The sequence below is a fragment of the Egretta garzetta genome, unplaced genomic scaffold, assembly GCF_000687185.1.
Source record: "Egretta garzetta isolate BGI_Z169 unplaced genomic scaffold, ASM68718v1 scaffold235, whole genome shotgun sequence".
Classification (NCBI taxonomy): Eukaryota; Metazoa; Chordata; class Aves; order Pelecaniformes; family Ardeidae; genus Egretta; species Egretta garzetta.
Window position 1 is genome coordinate 1,517,526 of NW_009259792.1, and position 17,833 is coordinate 1,535,358.

The 17,833-nt window shown below is 35.8% G+C and overlaps 1 protein-coding gene across 1 annotated transcript in view; it reads left to right on the forward strand.

Annotated features, from left to right (window-relative positions):
* The window catches only part of SUPT3H (SPT3 homolog, SAGA and STAGA complex component), a 232,164-nt gene that overhangs the window by 10,540 nt on the left and 203,791 nt on the right, over window positions 1–17,833 (forward strand). The window lies entirely within an intron of this gene.

The window sequence follows — 17,833 nt, forward strand, 5'->3', positions numbered from 1 at the left end:
GAGAGACCTGTATTTCTCAGTCCTTCATCAAAGAAAACTAAGCTTCCTGTTTTCATATATGCTTATTTAAATAAATATTTTGTATTGCCATCTTTCAGTGCTAATACAGAGAGGTAGACTGCTGAGATCATATTAAGAAATGGAACAGATGTAAATAACTGGGTTTTGACAGATTGGAAGTAAAGTTGTTAAAAATATAAGGTGTTTGTTGTCAATTAACAGTGGACTCTTAGAAACCCATCTCCAAGCTGTGATATTATATGATCTTGTAGTTTACAACTTCTAAAACCTTGAATGTTTTTTACACAGGTGGGGTTTGTCAGTCTTAAAGATACTTGCATAATCAGAAGGATTCCTTCTGTAGAAGTCTTTATCTTGACTGGTAACCTACTATGCTGGGCCGACTGCAAATCTTCATTTTGTGGAAAGCAACTTATTCATCAAAAAGTTTCACCTGCCACTATATGGCATTTTTCCCCCTTTTTATGTGTATCCAAGACACTGTACTTGTCAGGGTGGGGGCAGGGGGAAGAAATGAGTTTGTTTCCGTGTGGATTCATGCTCCTGATTTATCAAACACTTTAAAGAATATTTCAACCTAGAGTTAAAAGATACCTAACTTCCAAGGCTGCAGATAGCTTGGCTGTAGTGGCTCATGTCTAAATTGTACGTTTTCTTAAAATATATGATTATGAATGTTACTTATGGGAAGGGGAGAGAATGCACATTTGCCAGTTGTGGAGGTCAGCTGAACATAAAAGGGAGCTTTGCTTTATGAAATCTTGCACAAGTGTCTTAAAGGATTTTTCCTTATGCTCATTTGTCAGAGTTGAAAATGAAATGAAGAAAGCTAGTCCCAGAGTACTGAGACATAAATCCATGGTTTCAAAAGATAGTGGTAATCATTGGCTCTTTTCACTAGTCTTAGCTCTGAAAGACTGTCCAGGATGTTCTTTAAGATTAAGATGAGGTAAAGTAGGATGAACTTAACAGGGAGTTAATTTGGGGCTACTGATCTTTACTTTGGCAAGATCATTGAGAACATTGAACATTTTAGAGCTTCTTTTTACAGTGTTGTTTCATTTTTTTTAATTAATTTTTAATCAGCTATATAAAAATCAAAATAGTTACAGCATCCATCTTCTGACCCATAGATGGGTATCTATGTTTTAATGACAGGGAAATTGTATTTATTAAAATTATGGATGCATCCTGACTGTTACATAATACAATCCTTTTGACCATTTTACTTTAGGTCATTAATTGTTGAATATCTATCAATTTGTTTGCATGTGGCTACTCTCCTCCTTCCCCTTTCCATTGTGTTAGAGCTGAAGATTAGCATAGGAAGAAAGTTAAAGCTTTATTTTTATTTGTATATTTATAAATATATATCAGGGGTGTTTTTTCTGCCAGTTGCCTTCTGTAACCATAAAGAAGTTAAAGTGTTTTAAGCCTCCACATATAATAATTCTTTACGTGAATAAAAACTGCATTTGGCTTTTTAACGTAATGGAAATATTCAACGTTTTAGTATTGCTGCATCACACTAGATATGCTCTTTGTTTTTACTTCTTTTGTACTTGCTGAAGGAGTTCATTTAGGACCGAAAAGGTGTTTTAAGTCACTTTAGGCTACATTTGAACTGCCTTTGTTTTGTTTTGGTCAGTTATGGACATGACAATGCAAGTCCCCCTGCTTTCCCAGCTCTCTTGCACTCAACCTGCTCCTAACAGTCTTTCCTGGCTCCTCGCTGCTACTTTTAGGAGATACAGGATTTTATGCGGATTAAATGATGGTGAGAAGAATGCTGTCTTGCTTGTTCCATCATGTGTTGTAGATTCACCTTCACAGTCATGTAACGTTTTCTCATTTGGATTGCTGTATGGGCAATAGATGCAAAAGGAATTACTTGCCTCTGTTAAGTTCTACAAAGTGTTCCCTGTCCAAAAGTAGAAGATGCAATTTTGTTTTCAGTTAAATGTCCTTAAGAGTCTACTAGATTGTTAGGTGGAGCATGGGATACATTCCACTAGTGCATTTTTCAGTATAATGTAAATGAGATAATGAACTGTTTCCTGTGCATTGAATCTTCTAAAGCAGATGAGGACTTTGTTACAAACCCAGTGGTTTGCTGTATTGCATTCTTTTCAGATAGAAAAATATTAATTTTCTCCTTCAAGAGAATTCTGTTTAGTTATTGTTCACATCTATTATAGTCATCTACACTGGAAAATGTGTTATTCTTGGTGCAGAAAATAAGTGTAACTGTGTTTAAAAAACAGAAGATCAGCTGTGAAGTTTGGAGTCAAAGAAGCGTGTGCATCAATTCAGATCAGTATCTGGGGAGCCTGCGTTTTATTTAATTGTGGACTTCCTGATAAAGTATTTTGAAACTACCCTCCCCGCCAGTATACACATGATTCTGTCAGAATGTAGAAGTTATTGTTGGCCATATAAATGGAAGAAATAGACATTTTCCTTTTGCTTCAGAACTGGTGCAGTTATACTTTGAAAGCTATGCAAACAGATCTTTGGTGCTTTAGAGTAACAGTCTTCACAGTTTCATTAAACTAGTAGGAACTGAAGAAATTCCTTGAATGTACTGAGCACATTAAAAGTTACATTTTTATTGTTTGCTGGAAAAAAAGGAGACTTTTGAAATGATAAAGTGCCAGGGATGAACCATGTGGAGGAAAAATGACAGCTGTTTCTTTTGGCCAGGACTGCAAAATGAAGTTACCACTTTAAAAGAACTTTCCAGGCTCTGACAGAAGCTGCCTTTTTTTTATAAACTACATAATTTAGGAAGTTACAGATTCTCCCATTTAGGCAATTTATAACAAATCCATGCTGACATCTTAAGATCCCGGGAAATAGTAAAGGCTGGAGCATTACAGTGCAAAGAAGGTAACAACTTTCTTAAAAAAAAGGAAGTGGAGACTATCTCTGTATAATTTGTTATTGTGAAGTTGAGTAGGATCACCTATTTCCTATGGATTGTCATCCATATGGTGTAATATGAAGGATAATTTCAACTTGTCTGGCCTTTCTCAACGAAAGAATGTGTGCAGCAAGCAGATGAACTTGTGAGAAATGAGTCGTATAGGGATATGGGGTGCTAATCCAGAATGGCATTTGGTAGTTTGTGCTGAGGTTAAAAAACGGGCTGTTGGATTGTAGGGACTTAAAAGGCAGAAGGAATGTAGAGAAACTGTCCTTTTGAAGGAGAATACCAAATTCTGTTACAGCCCAGTAGCAAGATCTGGAAGACTGGATAACAGTGCCTCATGGTCTGAGGGTGGTATCTTTGTTTAGTTTATAATTTACAGCAGTTAGTAGTAATACTTAATATGCTGATTATCTTAAGAGGAATACAGATTTAATTAAAAGTGTCAGACTGTCACAGACCACACAAACACATGTCAATTTACAGTGCACTACCTTTTACATAGATATGTTTGGCTTTTAATTGTTAAGACCTTGGAATTAATTGATATTTATCTTGTAGTTGTTTAAAAGAGAATAATGCTATGTAGATTTTGCTTTGACTCCCACATCCTTTATTTGTATTTGGATATTTTATTATGTTGCCATAGAACTCACAGCAGTAGGTGTTAATAATTTTAAAAAAGTTTTCAGCACATCTAGTGCATTTTACTGAGGTTTGTTCTACAAAGCTTCATTTGGCTGATCTACAACCTGTTTCCAAACTAACTGCTAACCTTAAGTCAGTTGCACTTAAATTATAGTTCTGCCCAGTAGATTCACAACCATGATGATTTCACAGTAGCTGTTAAAATTCGTAATTTGGTTGAGATCATCTATTTTGTAACATAAGTGCTACTTATAGAGTGAATTTCTGGAAACCATGATTCTAAACACTTGTGTTGGACAATTTGCAGACGGAGAGAGGTTTTTTCCCCTCAGAAAAATCAAGGAATTTTGCTAAGTTATTTTAACTATTTACAAAAATACTAATTACTGCAATCTGAAGTTTATTGAGAAGTTGTTTTTATTGATTCAGTGTGGGTTCCTGCCCTCCTCCCTTTCCTCCCTTCCCCCCGCTCCAACCTTGTATACAGAGAGGACAGTGGCCATACTCAAGATTGGGTTATCAGTAGAATACTTTTGAAAATCATGTGAGTAAAATTTCCAGTGGCAAACATATATTTAAAACTAATATGAATCAAACACTTCGGTTTCCTACACCCTACAACTTGATCCTGCAGCTGTCCCACTGTTTAGCTTTGCATGCTTTAGTAATTTTATGACAGCTAAACATTTGTGGGGTTGGTTTCTAAATTGATGATAAATAGTTGAGTGATATTGTATAAAATGCTAGTTAGTTAAACTTCCATATTGAAGCATGTGTTTTGCATCTGCTTCATTTTTTTGTGCTTCAGAGTGCAGCATCGTTGGTAACGGTAGGCTGTATTAGTACACTAATGCAAGCTGGTTCAAAATGCTGTTAGCTTTAATTCAGAGAAAAAGGCGTATATTTGAGGAACTGATTTATTTTCCTTTTTCCTATGGGCCGAAGTCCATAGCTTGAAGACCATCAGTGTGGATGCATGAATGGGCCACGTAAAGGCTTCCTGAAGTCACTGGAATTCATTTGATGTGCAGAGAAGTAGATGTGAGGGTGCAGTTGTAGGAAGAAAACCTTAAGTATCTGTTTAAACCTGATGCTTTTCTGATATAAAATTTTGTAAAATTATGTAGTTCAAGTAAATGGATTGCCATATTTAGCTTTCAGGCTTGTGGCAACATGAACCATCAGCTTGATAATACATTACTTAAACTGAATCAACAGGCTGAACTATATTCAGCCACAGTACCCAGATTGTCTCTGGTAACATTCTAAATTAAGTGCTGTTTTTTTCCTCCCCTTTTATATAACTAGAATATATATGATATAAATTCAACCTGGTTTCATAATCATCATAAAGGTTGACTTCATACCAAAAATCAAAACTTGATGTTACACAGTTATAAAGACAAATTTAATGATAGAGGAAGTGGAGAAAACAATGTTTCTGTTGGTTTTATGTAAGACTCTGCGGTTATTCATTGTATTTGCTATAGTTAGTATTAAAATAACAGTATCCATTGATATAATATCAAATTTAGTATTGCTACTAATTCGTTGTTTCTTTCCAGACAGTGAAAGTGTGTCCGGTTCTTATATCAAGTGCAGTTCTTATTTCAACTTTCTCCAGCCTCTAGCTTATACCCATCTCTAATATACTCTAGTGGTGTGTTAGTGTGCAGTAGAGATCTTAATAAAAACTTCATATTCTCTTTTTATTTATAGTATTTATAATCTATTCTTTCTTTTTTAACATCTAGCAAATTACGGGAGAGACTTGGTAAGAATTGGGGGTTGTTCTTAAATGTTTATTTCCTTAAGAATCCATGCAGATGTCTGCCCAACTATTGGGATATTTATGTGGTCTCTGTTACTAAAGTATTTGAATGCTTTCTCAATATTTATAGTTTTTCTCCTGTCCTTTACTTCTCCATTTTTATGGACTGGTATGTATGTGCGTTTTGTCATTGGTCATCTATGTATCACAAGAATCAAGTAAGGAAAAACTAAGCGAAGGACTTCAGTTTTGCTAACACGCTGGCTGATTTGTTCTGTTGAATTTCATTAAGATAAAGATTCCATATCATCCATCACCAGTCTACTGACAGGTCTGTTTGTTCAGTGTCTCTTTCTCCAGCAAACACTGGCAGAATAAGCAATTAACACTGAGCACAGCTATGTTGGATGTAGGACAAGAAGTTTGATAATGCGAACTGACCCAAACTTGGAGTGTTCAGTTTGGGAGAGTGATGAAGAATCATTTTGGAGATGAAATTCTTATCTGAATACTATCAATGTCTAAAAAACCTCAGAGAAGGTATTTCCTAAATTTAATGAAGGCTACATCAGGTGAAGTAGTCATGATTCAGTCATGTTTTCCTATATATATATATGTATGTGTATGTTTGGAGGTACATTTATGGCTATGGGGGTAGTGAATGCTATAGTTAACTAGCAACATCTTAAACATTTCTGTGTAGAAGGCTATGGATAGGCCATAGCTTTGAGTTAAGAGTAACTTGCATTCCATTTTTTAAGTTTCTTTTTCAGATGCTTATAGCTCTCTAAGGTAATTATGGTGACAAAAAGGTTTCTTGCAGTAGTTTATGCTAAAAGGCAAATTTGAACAGGTTTTTGTTTCAGTTCAGACTTATCAGAGCATGGAAAAAACACTTGTATTTGTTCTTTTTATAAATGCCTACTGCAGTAGCTGAAAAATAAAGGTAGAAACTTGTTTTTACTGACTTTGTGGATCTATGGCATTGCTGTTAGTGGGGAAGTTGCAGTGCTCTAAGGAAAACTCGCAATCATAGTTCTGTTCTTGCCTTTGTTAATTTTCAGCTTACAAGCATCACAATTACAGGTGGTTATTTGGAAGCCATAGAGGTTACAAAGCTCATATCTTCTATCTGCCTGTTTTTTCCCCTTTTATCATTTTCTTTCTCATAAGTTGTTAAAACAGATTAATAAACCACAAAAACTAAGATAAAATACCTCTAGAAATTTGTAAAGCTGATAACTGGTGACTGCCAGTTATACTGGGGCAGTGCGTATTTCATTATACTCAAGAAAAATGGGGGAAAGTGAGTTAGGCTTTGTCTTTGTGTTGCTAGTGTTACTTCATCTTACTAAGATTAACCTGGTATTTTTGATCTTTTCTAATGTTACTGATTTTGCTGCACAAATTGCCTGCAGGAAGTGCAGGAAGGGGATAGAAAATTATGTGTGCATGTGTGTTTGTGTATGTAGAGTGTAAGAAACTGAAACAAGTGGAAGACTTGCCTGTTGAGCTGATGTCTTCTGTCCTTTTCATTTCCTTTTTTACTTTTGCATCAAAATACTTCTGGCACCATAAAATGGAACATTATGGAGAATAACATCTGTGTTGCTGACCATGAAGGCTTTTCACTGGACTACTCTTTCAGTAATGATTTCTCATGCACTGGGGCTTCACTGTGTAATGGAGACAACTTTCACGATTGTTCCCATTGTAGCATTTTCAACAATATTGGCCAGTTCAAACTGGACAGTAGAGAGTGGTTCTTGACCTCTGGTCACTCATGGTGTGTCTAGGTTGAGCGTACTTTTGTTCTAGACTCACAGACATTGCATGGTATGAATGTGTGGGTGGTTTGTTTTTTTTTTTCTTTCCTATGTAAAAAGTGATCTTATAAATGTGATCTCTATTGTCTGTTGCAACCTTGTCAATCAAATAAATTATTTTTAGGGATTAGTGGTCCTAGAACTCTCTTTTACTTATTTAGGATTTCTCATCCATTCTTGGATGACAGCATCTTGAGGAATAGCATTCTAAATTTTTGAATGTGAAGTGATCAGAAGTATGATCTCTGAATTAATGTTTTCTCCCACGGATGTATTTGGATAACCCTTGCTGACTTGAGTTGGATTACAGTTTTTTCAGCACTGAATGCCCTGGAAGATCTCACTGATTGCTTCTGGTATCGGATGTTAAATTTATTTTCAAATACAGGAATGCAAATTCTGTTTGATAATAGCAGTGCTTGCATATGCTAAAATAATGTTTTCTTATCAGCTAGAAAGTTCAGGGAACTTGTTGCTCACTGCTGAAGAAATGCACACCATATGCAACATTAAAGAGAAGCTGTGATTCATACAGCTGTGCTTTGCCAGATTGGCTTGTGTTTGTGTGTTAATCCAGTTTTGAATATCAGAATAATTATAATCTCAGTACTTTGAGTCATTCAGATTACATGCTAACTAAAAAAAACCCAAACCACAATATGCATTTTTTGCTGTTTGCAAGACATAATTTACTGTTGCATATTTTACCTAAAGTGTTTTATTGTATGATTTAATAAGGTAACTTTTAAAAGGCATTCTCTGTCTGACAAGGATTTTGGACAAGAGCTATAAACCGTTCTTTTTAGCTGTTACAGTCATCCTGCTACTTGGTTTTTGATGAACATCTAATTTTGAACATCTAATTTTGTTACCCTAGTTTTAAAAATGTTCTTTTTAGCTGTTACAGTCATCCTGCCACTTGGTTTTTGATGAACATCTAATTTTGTTACCCTAGTTTTAAAAACACAAATGGGGTTTTTTACTGTCTCTTTGTGCTAATGGGTTTTGTTGCTGGTAAGTCCAGTTCACGGTTGTTAAACTGTGGCCTTGATTAGTTTGTGGCTTTCGGATTTTTTTTTTTTTTTTTTTTTTTTTTTTTTAGTATTATACCCAAATGTATGAGCTTGACTCACCCTTGTGTGGCAGATATAAGCATAAATACGAGAGCTGCCATGCCATTCCCCTCATGCCAAGGTTCCTCATGAGGTTTCCCCTCATGCCAGGTTCAGCTCTTCCCCGGGAAGAAGAGAGTTTTTAGAGTGTTGGCTTTCAGATGTCTTAGGTTGCTTGGAATGCAGAGCACATGCAGACCCTGATTGTACTTGAAACAAGTAAATGATTATAGTGACTAGGAAGTTGTGCTGAATAGACAGTCTAGATGGTTCTTTTTAATAAAATGGTCCAGAATTTGTATAGCATGCAACACACAACGAGCATGTGCTTGAGTTGAATATCGATAATCATTTATTTTGTCTTCCTGTGTGATGAGCTATGGTAGTACTCACGTAACACTGTTATGACTGTTATCTTATGGCTTCAGTTGTCCTATGCTTACCCCTCTCTGCTTTGAAGTTGATCAGTAAAATCATCGGCCTTTGGATAGTTCATTTGGAATGATAGTGGAAGAAAACAGCAGTAATGACCTGGCTGAGGGAGCACTCTGGTTAACCAAACTGTAATTTGGGATTGTAAAGAATTTCTCTATTCTGTCCCATACTTGTTTACCATAGTTGAACCCAGAATTGTGCTGAGATTGCATTGTTCAAAAATAACCAGTTTAGCCTACTGAGCTGAAATCCTTCTCTGCAAACATGGAGACTTTTTTTTTCCGCCCTTTAGTAGAGACAACGGAAGGGCAGTGGCAGCAGATGTGGTATTTATCAGTTAGTGTGTTGCTTTTTTTGTCTACCTCATTAAATACATCATGTAAGAGTGATAAAAGATAGAAAACTGGGAGCAGAATGAAGTTTTCTTTTTATAGGTAGGACAGAGTACAGGAAGGACATTCATTAGAGAGAGAGAGAGAAATTACTACAGCTCTTTCTGCTGCTGATGTGATGAGGTTTTTAAGCTTTTAAAAGCAGTCTCTTCTGCGTACAGCGCTTAGTGCAACAGGATTTTGCTGAGGAGGCCTGATGGGGTTCGCACAACTGGTGATAAAAGATGCAAGAGCTAAAAATGGAGTGAGTTTTAGAGAACCTATTTGAAAATTCATCTTTCAGGCTACCACATTTCTGTACCACATTTTAAAGTGGAGTTATTTTAGACCTCCCTTTTGTAATACTGCAGTTTCATTTTACCTTTTAGTAGTAGAGTTCACTTGAAAGACAGCCTGAACTTTGGACTTGTGTCAAACATCACACCTGAAATACACCTGTTTTGTCTCTTGCTTCTCTCTGTCGTCTTGTTTTTTGTTGTTGAGTATCCTGTCCCTACTTATAAAGGGGGCAAAAGGCGATGGAGGATCTTAATTAACATATGGGGTACTACCCGGGCAGTCTTTTACATCGAGCAAATAAATCACTGAGCCTCTTTACAGACTTATGAAGGAACATTCCTGTAACCAATTTCAAAATTACATTCGTCCTCAGAAAGCTTCCAAAAGAAACGCATGAAGGATGTTTTTATGAGGAAAGACAGGAGAGATTAATCTGGATAACAGTTTTTCCTATAAACAAAATTAACTGGAGTTTAGCATTAGTCTGGGTTATATGTATCTTGTATTTCTGCTCCGCTAGTACTGTATCTTTGTCTTGCCAGTTCAAAGTTAACGTGGGTTTTGCAGTTAATTTGTGAAATCAGTTTTGATAAGCATGAAAAGAGTCCTTCTAAGTAATGTTACGACGCATACAGTTCTACTCAATTTGTTCTGAGTTGCATAGCACTTCTCAAGTAGAACCTGTGTTTGAAATTTTGTTTTGAATAGAAATATTTTAAGATATATGGTTCCCGGATTCTGAGTTTAGATTCCCGAAACTTTCTGGTTTCAGGTTTTGACAAGTTGCTTTAAGGTATCATCTAATACCTAAGTAAAAGGTTTTAAAATTTGGAAATGATCCGTCCTACTTAAGTGTAGACATATACATATTGTAACCAAATACTGATTAAGCCATAAACTAACACATTAATCAAGTTCAGCATTTTAATTGTAACACATTAGTTCTAGCAGACTGAACCTGAAAACCCAGTTTTAACTACAGCTGTGACCGTAGCTGGCAGATGTGTCTGTTCTTAACTGCTGGAGTCTTCAAACTGCAGCTGCTTGCATAAGCTGCAATCTCAATTTGTTTGGTTTAGTCGCGTTTAATTTGACAGTACAGATAGTACATGTCAGTATGCAGTGTTCTTACAGAACATTATTCATCCATACAGAATGGCAGGGCGATAGACACTGTAATTGATATTAGGATTTTCATTCTTCTGAAGTCATTCCACCCCATGGAATTATTTCCAGTTGCGTCAGATAATGTATTGAAACTTCACAGTCAGAATGTACATAAGTGACCAGAGTTAGAAGGAACAGAAGGAAACTCCACAGATTGCACTGCGTCCCAGGTAGCTAACTCAAGAGTGCCTTTCTCATCTAGGTGCTATTTCTGGCTCATTCAGCTATCTGCTCTGTGGCTTTGGAGAGCAAAACTTACCCTTTTTTTTTTTTTTTTTTCCCCCCTAAGGCTCAAAGGCTGTATAACCCTTCCCAGGTTTTGTTGGACTGATGCTGAAGTCTGTCTCCCCTGGTACATGGCTGTCTCTTCGGAGGTACAAGATAGCCCTTAGCGGTTAAAGAAATGTGTTTATGTGTTTTTCTCTATCATTGTGAGTTCAACATAGTAATTTAGATTATGACGTTCTCCCTAAATTGGTCTGTGAGGTGATTAGTTTATCCTCAAATCCCACACTGGCTCTAGGACTTGCAATAAACCAGTTAAATAATGATAGATGGAATAACTTATCCTCCTGCATCGTCTCTAGCACTTTATAAATAAGTAACACTATCAATCTTTTAATGTAACTAAGTGTATAAATGGATTTATTGTACTCTTAATTTCAATCAGATTACTCTGCTTACTCTTCCAGTATATATAAAGCATATATATAACAAATATATAGTATACTATGTATTAAACGTCACTGTCTCTCTTTATCATTTTTAAGTTGATTTTAAATCCCATAGACCAGCATTTGATCTCTTTGTGTCTTTCTGTAGGACCTTCTATAATGATGCACTAAGGCGTTGCAGGGATTAGAAGGGAACCCACCCTCCCCTCCATACCTCCTGTGGCTGTGAAATAACTGAATACTGTTTCTTTTAGCTTGGCTGTAGAAATGGTAAATAATAATTTGGCAGTTGTGATATAACTGGGTGGCAGAAATGTCAATAAGACTAATGGCTAAGGGGGAGGTGGGTGGAGAAAGGACAAAGAAGAATAGTCTAACGGTATGTGTTTCTTCTACAAAATCATATTGTCGGTTTCTTAATATGTTAGCAATGATGAGCTTTTTTAGCTTTAAAAAAACCCAGCACTACCCAGAACATGTAGTATGTGCTTAAAGTTTGGGTTTTTTTAAAAAAAACAACACAACCAAAACCGAACAAAACAAACCCAGAAAATGCTGAGCAAACAACTTATTTGCTCTCCTGGTTTGGTGATGGTGACTTTTTTTTTTCTGCTTCAGTTTTTGAACAGAAATCTATAAGCACTTTATGGTGTTAAAAAGCAGCAGCTTCTGACCTAATGTACCCTTCTCTGTACGATAATGTTTCTTTGTTACTTATTTTTAGCTCAGATTGTTTTTCTCCCCTTTCCCCCAACATGATTTGTACAACCTTTAGAAAATTGAGTAGTTGTGGTTTTGAATCATCCTCCGTTTCTAGACTGAATGAGTATTTCTGAAGAAGCTCTGGCTTGCTTATGAGTGGGTCTTTTTCTTACTTAAAAAGGCAACAGCCATGACACAGTCTTACCCCCTGAAAAAAGAAGATGCAATACTATAGACCCTTAATAGACTGTATTGTGACCCTGGAAAGGACAATGTGTTAAGTGCTCGTTTAATTTTGTACCAATGTTATATTGCTAGCAGATGTCCTGTTGTTTTTGTTTAACCATGATTCAGAGTCATTTGGATAAAATATCTTGAAGGAGTATATTTTGGTCCTGAAATAAAGCATGACTATCTATTTTGAAACTATAGTAATACTTCATTATGAATCAGTCTATATTTGACTCCTTGTTTGTGTGTAAAGCCTTCAGTATATCTAGTACAAGTCTAAGTACTGTTATTTGTGCTTTTGGTGAAGTGCAGCAAGATATCATAAACATCTGATGTGTACACACTGATCAGAAGAAAAAAGCCTTACAGAAATAAATGTGACTTCCACAAAGTATAAATAAATGTGACTGGCCGTTTTAAGTGAGGGAGGAAACACATAATGAATTTCATGGCAAGCTGTTTTTTTCCTATTAAAAAAGTTAATGCTTCTGTATTAGAAGAGGTTTCTGTTAATTCTACAAATAAGATAGCTCCCCTCTAAACCAAACTTGTAGTTTTTAGTTGTGCAGTTTTTAAAATTCTGAGTTATTCATAGGAAATCAAGAACCTAAGCAATAGGCCTGTGCTTTTTTTGTGTGCTCACATTATATGGGTTTTCATTTAAATTGAGTACACACACACACATGCACATTCTCAACAGTTTGGCAGTATTTCTGCACCAGTTGAATAATAATAATAATACCATAGAATGGAATAATAGAAAAATTTAGGTTGGAAGGGACTTCTGGAGGTCATTTGGTCCAACCTACCTGCTTCAGACCTTAGATCAGGTTGCTCCATGACTATATGAGAAAAATGTGTGTTTATTTTATAGTCTACTTTGTTGAACTGCAATAGCCTACAGTAGTAAACTACTTTTTCCAATATAGCTAAGCTAGTGTAATTACTTTGGAAAAACTTTTAAATGCAGACTAGACCTTAATATTAAGCAGCATCTAAAATTACTAAATAATATTTAATTTTGATTTTCTGGAAAGTCCCTTTCACTAGCCAAGTTAAGAGGAGAAAATATATAGTCCTTATGGAAGGTATGTATCAGTGTGGTTTAATATGTGACTCCATACCTATGACTTCTTTTTCTGCTAGACCGCAAAGCTACTGCAAATCTGTATTTTAAAATGTAGACATCGGAGTAATTCTGCATATTTCCCTGGAAAAAAATATGATTTAAAGCTAACACCCACCACCACCAAACACCCCCAAACCCTCTCTATTATCTGTTTTTAATTTTTGGAGAACTTGCACAAAAAATCAGTAATTACTGTTTTATAGACCTGCTTCTCTGTTACAATAAAACATTTTGAGTTACTGTTAAACCAGAATTTATTTTATGTAGCTGTTACAGTGCTGAAGGTTACTACGAAGGAATTTTTCTTCTTTATTTAAAGTAAGAAGTTTGAGCGAATGTGGAGACTTGATAAAGTATTTGGAAAGGATGAAAAAAATATCCTTCTATTCCTCCCTCCTTTTAGGAAAAAAAAAGTATGCATGTTTTAATTAAAATAAATTTTAGTCTATTTCTTTGTATGCATGGGGGTGTGTATATATATATGCTTGTATATAACCCTAACATTTTGCTGAATTCCAGTTAATATTAATCTATTTGTCTAACTATCAAGGAAGAAACATGGGAATAAAAATGTTAGAATGGAGGAAGAGGTTGATGGGCAAGAATGCATTTTCTTAACATCCCTCCGTCTCTTAAAAAAGCTACCTAAATTAGTGTTTAGTTCCTCTCTTAGTAACTTTAAATTGAACGCATAACCGTCTAGTTGGCAGATTGACTACAGCCAGATCTCTCTGCTACAGTTATGTTTCATCTAATAATTTGGTAAGGCAGGCCAGTTGATAGCAGTGAAGGCTGCCGAATAACTTTGTCTCTTGATTTACAGTCTCTCTGATGAAGACTTCACTGTAGTATACTGGAGAGTATAAAAAATGGGTGTGTGGTATTTTTTGTTGGTTTTTTTTTTTTCTAATGTATGCATGTTTGTGTGTGTGTTTACAGAGTTTAGAGAAGAAGAAATGTCTGTTAGTTGTGGTGTGCTGATAAAAGGGGCTGATTGTTGACTAAGACTTTCAAACTTTTAATATATCGTTTTTGTAAAGCCTGTATAATCATAGAATTGAGTATGACACTGAATATTACAACCTCTGATGCGAGAGAAACCAGTTTTCTCAATGTTACCTACTAGGAAGGGATGCAAACGCTTTGAAGATGAAGTAGTCTTTTGCTTTGTTTTGCACAAAAATATTGTTGTTATCTTAATGTCCTAAGCCTCTGCTGATGTCCCAGTAATTCCTGTTTTGCTTTTGGTGGTGGACAGATAGCTGTGGAAATCAAATTTTATGTAACGCTGAAACCTGTAATAAAAATCATGGAATTAAATCTAGCTCTATGCAAATTAACTTTAAAAACTGAAGAGCTGTAAATGCTGATTGTCTCTAATTAGGTTGTATTATGGGAGTTACAGAAGTGCTATTGGACTAGGCCTTCTAGGTCTGCTCATGCCAACTGAACTGAAATTCAAGTAAGTAGCCCTGCATAGTGAATACTGAAAATCTACTAAAATTAACCAGCTTTAATACATGTTTAACGAGGCTAGATGCATATCTGGTGACTTAAAAGAGAGAGGCTTTGTAGCTGGTTGGCAAACTTCTGTATTCTCTGTTTCTATTAAGTGCCAATTTTATCCCTTCAAGAATGAGCCTCTCTTTTGGAAAGAAATGTATTAAAACAAGCTCTGCCTGTGAGTTTGCGCTGGTGGGATCTTCCACTCCGCCTGCCCAGGTAGGACCCTTCACATAGTGCTCTAGTTATGTGTCCAATGCTGACTTTAAAGTGACAACTCGGTATCTGTTGGGTCCTGCTTTGGTTCAGATGACTGAAAAGATAAGTGATCAATTTATAGAAGGAGAGATGAAACCCTAGGGGTTCTTTCTAATGAGTTATAGAATTATTTCTGAAAAAGCACTGCAGTGTTTGAATAATCAAAGTGAAGTATATTTCTGGAGCTGGGGTTAGGATGGCAATGTTTATCTTTGAATTCTTAAGACAGATAAAAATCAAAAGACCAAACCACCAGCTACTTTTTAATGTTTAGATTAATCCAGAAAAATAGACCAAAATTTTGAAAATCGCTTATTTAAACATGGATTGAGGAACTATATACAGGACATTTAATTTCTTTCTTAAGAAGACTTCTTTGTGTAGCAACATAGGCTTTGAGGGAATTTTGAAAATCACTTATTTAAACATGGATTGAGGAACTATATACGGGACATTTAATTTCTTTCTTAAAAAGACTTCTTTGTGTAGCAACATAGGCTTTGAGGGAAAGATATTAATTGATTTATCATTATGATCCTTTTGAAACAGGGAAGTCATAACACTTTTATTAATTGAAAATTGAGGTCCTGGGCAGAAACTCCTGGACATCATTTAGTTTTAATGGAGACCTTCGTCTTCTCCTTACCCGTTCTAATAAAGCTTTTTTTCTCTAGTCTGATTGATGTAGGTGATAGTGAAGTGTGTTTGGTATCTGTAAGGATGTCTGACTTTTCTGCTGGCAACACTATTTCCTCCATTCACACACAAGTGAAGATAGTTGTCTTTTTCAATACAAATAAAATAGGAATTAGACTTTTTTCTTTTGTATCATTATTTGCCATATGTAAGCTTGCCATGTGGCTTTCCACGCATGCCACGTGTTTCTTGTATAAGCATCTACTCCTGAAGACAAGTGTTGGTAGCTAGTATCATTAACAATTCACATGCACCTAGCTGAAAAGCTAACTCTTCTCCAGCTGATGATTGCTGTCATTGCTATTGCTGTTTTGGTAGTCTCTTGTTGCTTTAAATGTGGGATAATAAAAGCATGAAGCACAGTTGTAGCTACTTTAGTACTGCACAAGAGGTAATATTCATGTGTTTCTCTGCTTTTCTGGTCAGTCAAAGACTCATTTCTTATTGTAGATGAAAAAAAGGAAATCGGGAATATTTTAGTGCTGATTGTAAGAACATAGCTCTCACTTGTGCAGCTGAGACACTCAAGGAGCAGTCCACCTATTACAGCTAAAGCTGGAAAAAAATCTTTGGGGAGTTTGAAACTTCAAAAAATATAAGAAGTTGGTTTTTTTGACTGAAGGAATGAGTGAGTGTTAGCACACTTTAAAACTGTGCAGTTTAGTTTTTACATACAGTACAGCAGTTACAATTTAAATTTGATGGGGGCTTTTCTCGTATGCTTGCTTATAATTCATGAAACAACATATGTGAGTGGTCTTTATTTCTTGCCAAATGGAAAGGCTGAGTGGTTTTTTTTGTCAGAGGTAATGATGATCTTGTGCAGTCTTTCCTTTCACCTTGTCAATACGTCTCAGTTTTGATCTTTTGGGACTATTGGTAGAGGGATCTGTAGGATTGTCTTGATATCTTCTTAACCTTGGGGCTTGGTATGATCAGTCTTGGATTAAGAACTGGAGTCATATCTTCTACGTCTTGGTCAGAACCTCTATCTGAAAGTAACCCACTTGACTTGTAGAATCATAGAATCGTTTAGGTTGAAAAAGATCTTAAAGATCATCAAGTCCAACCGTTAACCTAACCCTGCCATCCCACCACTAAACCATGTCCTTATTATAAGCCAAAGTAAGGTGAAATAAATTCAAATCTACTTAAGAGTTGAAAGGCTAGAAAACAGTTGTCTTTATCTGCAAAGCTATCAGTTGTCAGAAATCTGCTATTTTGTTAAAATTGAGAAGTGATAGTTCTTTACCAAAGATGAAACATGGTTTTTGGCAGGAGTTTTAAGATTTGTCTGAACCAAACCAGCACCACTCTGCAGTGAAGCCCGGTAGTTGAATGGGCTCCTGAAGCAGGACAAAGCCTACCAAGCAACCTTTTTTTTTTTTTTTTTTTTTTAAAAAAAACCGCCCCCCCCCCCCCCCCCCCCCCCCGCCTTTTCTTTTGAGTCAACATTTGGGTGCTTTAAAACTTGACAGCTTGACTGCAGTTGGCTTGAAATTTATATCTTACTCTCAACAGGAAAAAAAAAGTTGTGGAAGTGATTCTTATTTGACTTCTTTGTTGTAACTGCAAATTAAAAATGAGTTGTGCATCACTTATAAAATGTTTCCAGTTCCTATTACTGAATATAATATGTACTTTACACATGGAGACCAGACTAAACAGCAGATTATCTGGATGATTTCAGATTTTGAGCAGGATATTGGCACTGACTTTGGGAATGAGATACAAATAGCTGCGCATGTACTCAAGTGTTTTGCTGAGTAAGGCATATTTATAAATAAATAAAACCTTTCACTGAAATCTAGAGATCTCAAGACTTGTTATACTTTCTGGTATAAATTCCCCATAGATGAACTGGGATGTGAATTTGTACTGCCTTATATACTCTATCATACTTGCATGCGTACGTGTTTTTTCCCTTACTAAATAGAAAGTTGTTCATTTCCCTTTCATCCAGGGGTGGTATAACCAAGTGAAGAATAAATGTGTGTACCTGAGCACATCCTTCAGAGCAGCTGAGTCACTGCAAGGTTTCCATCCTACCTTTTCTTGTG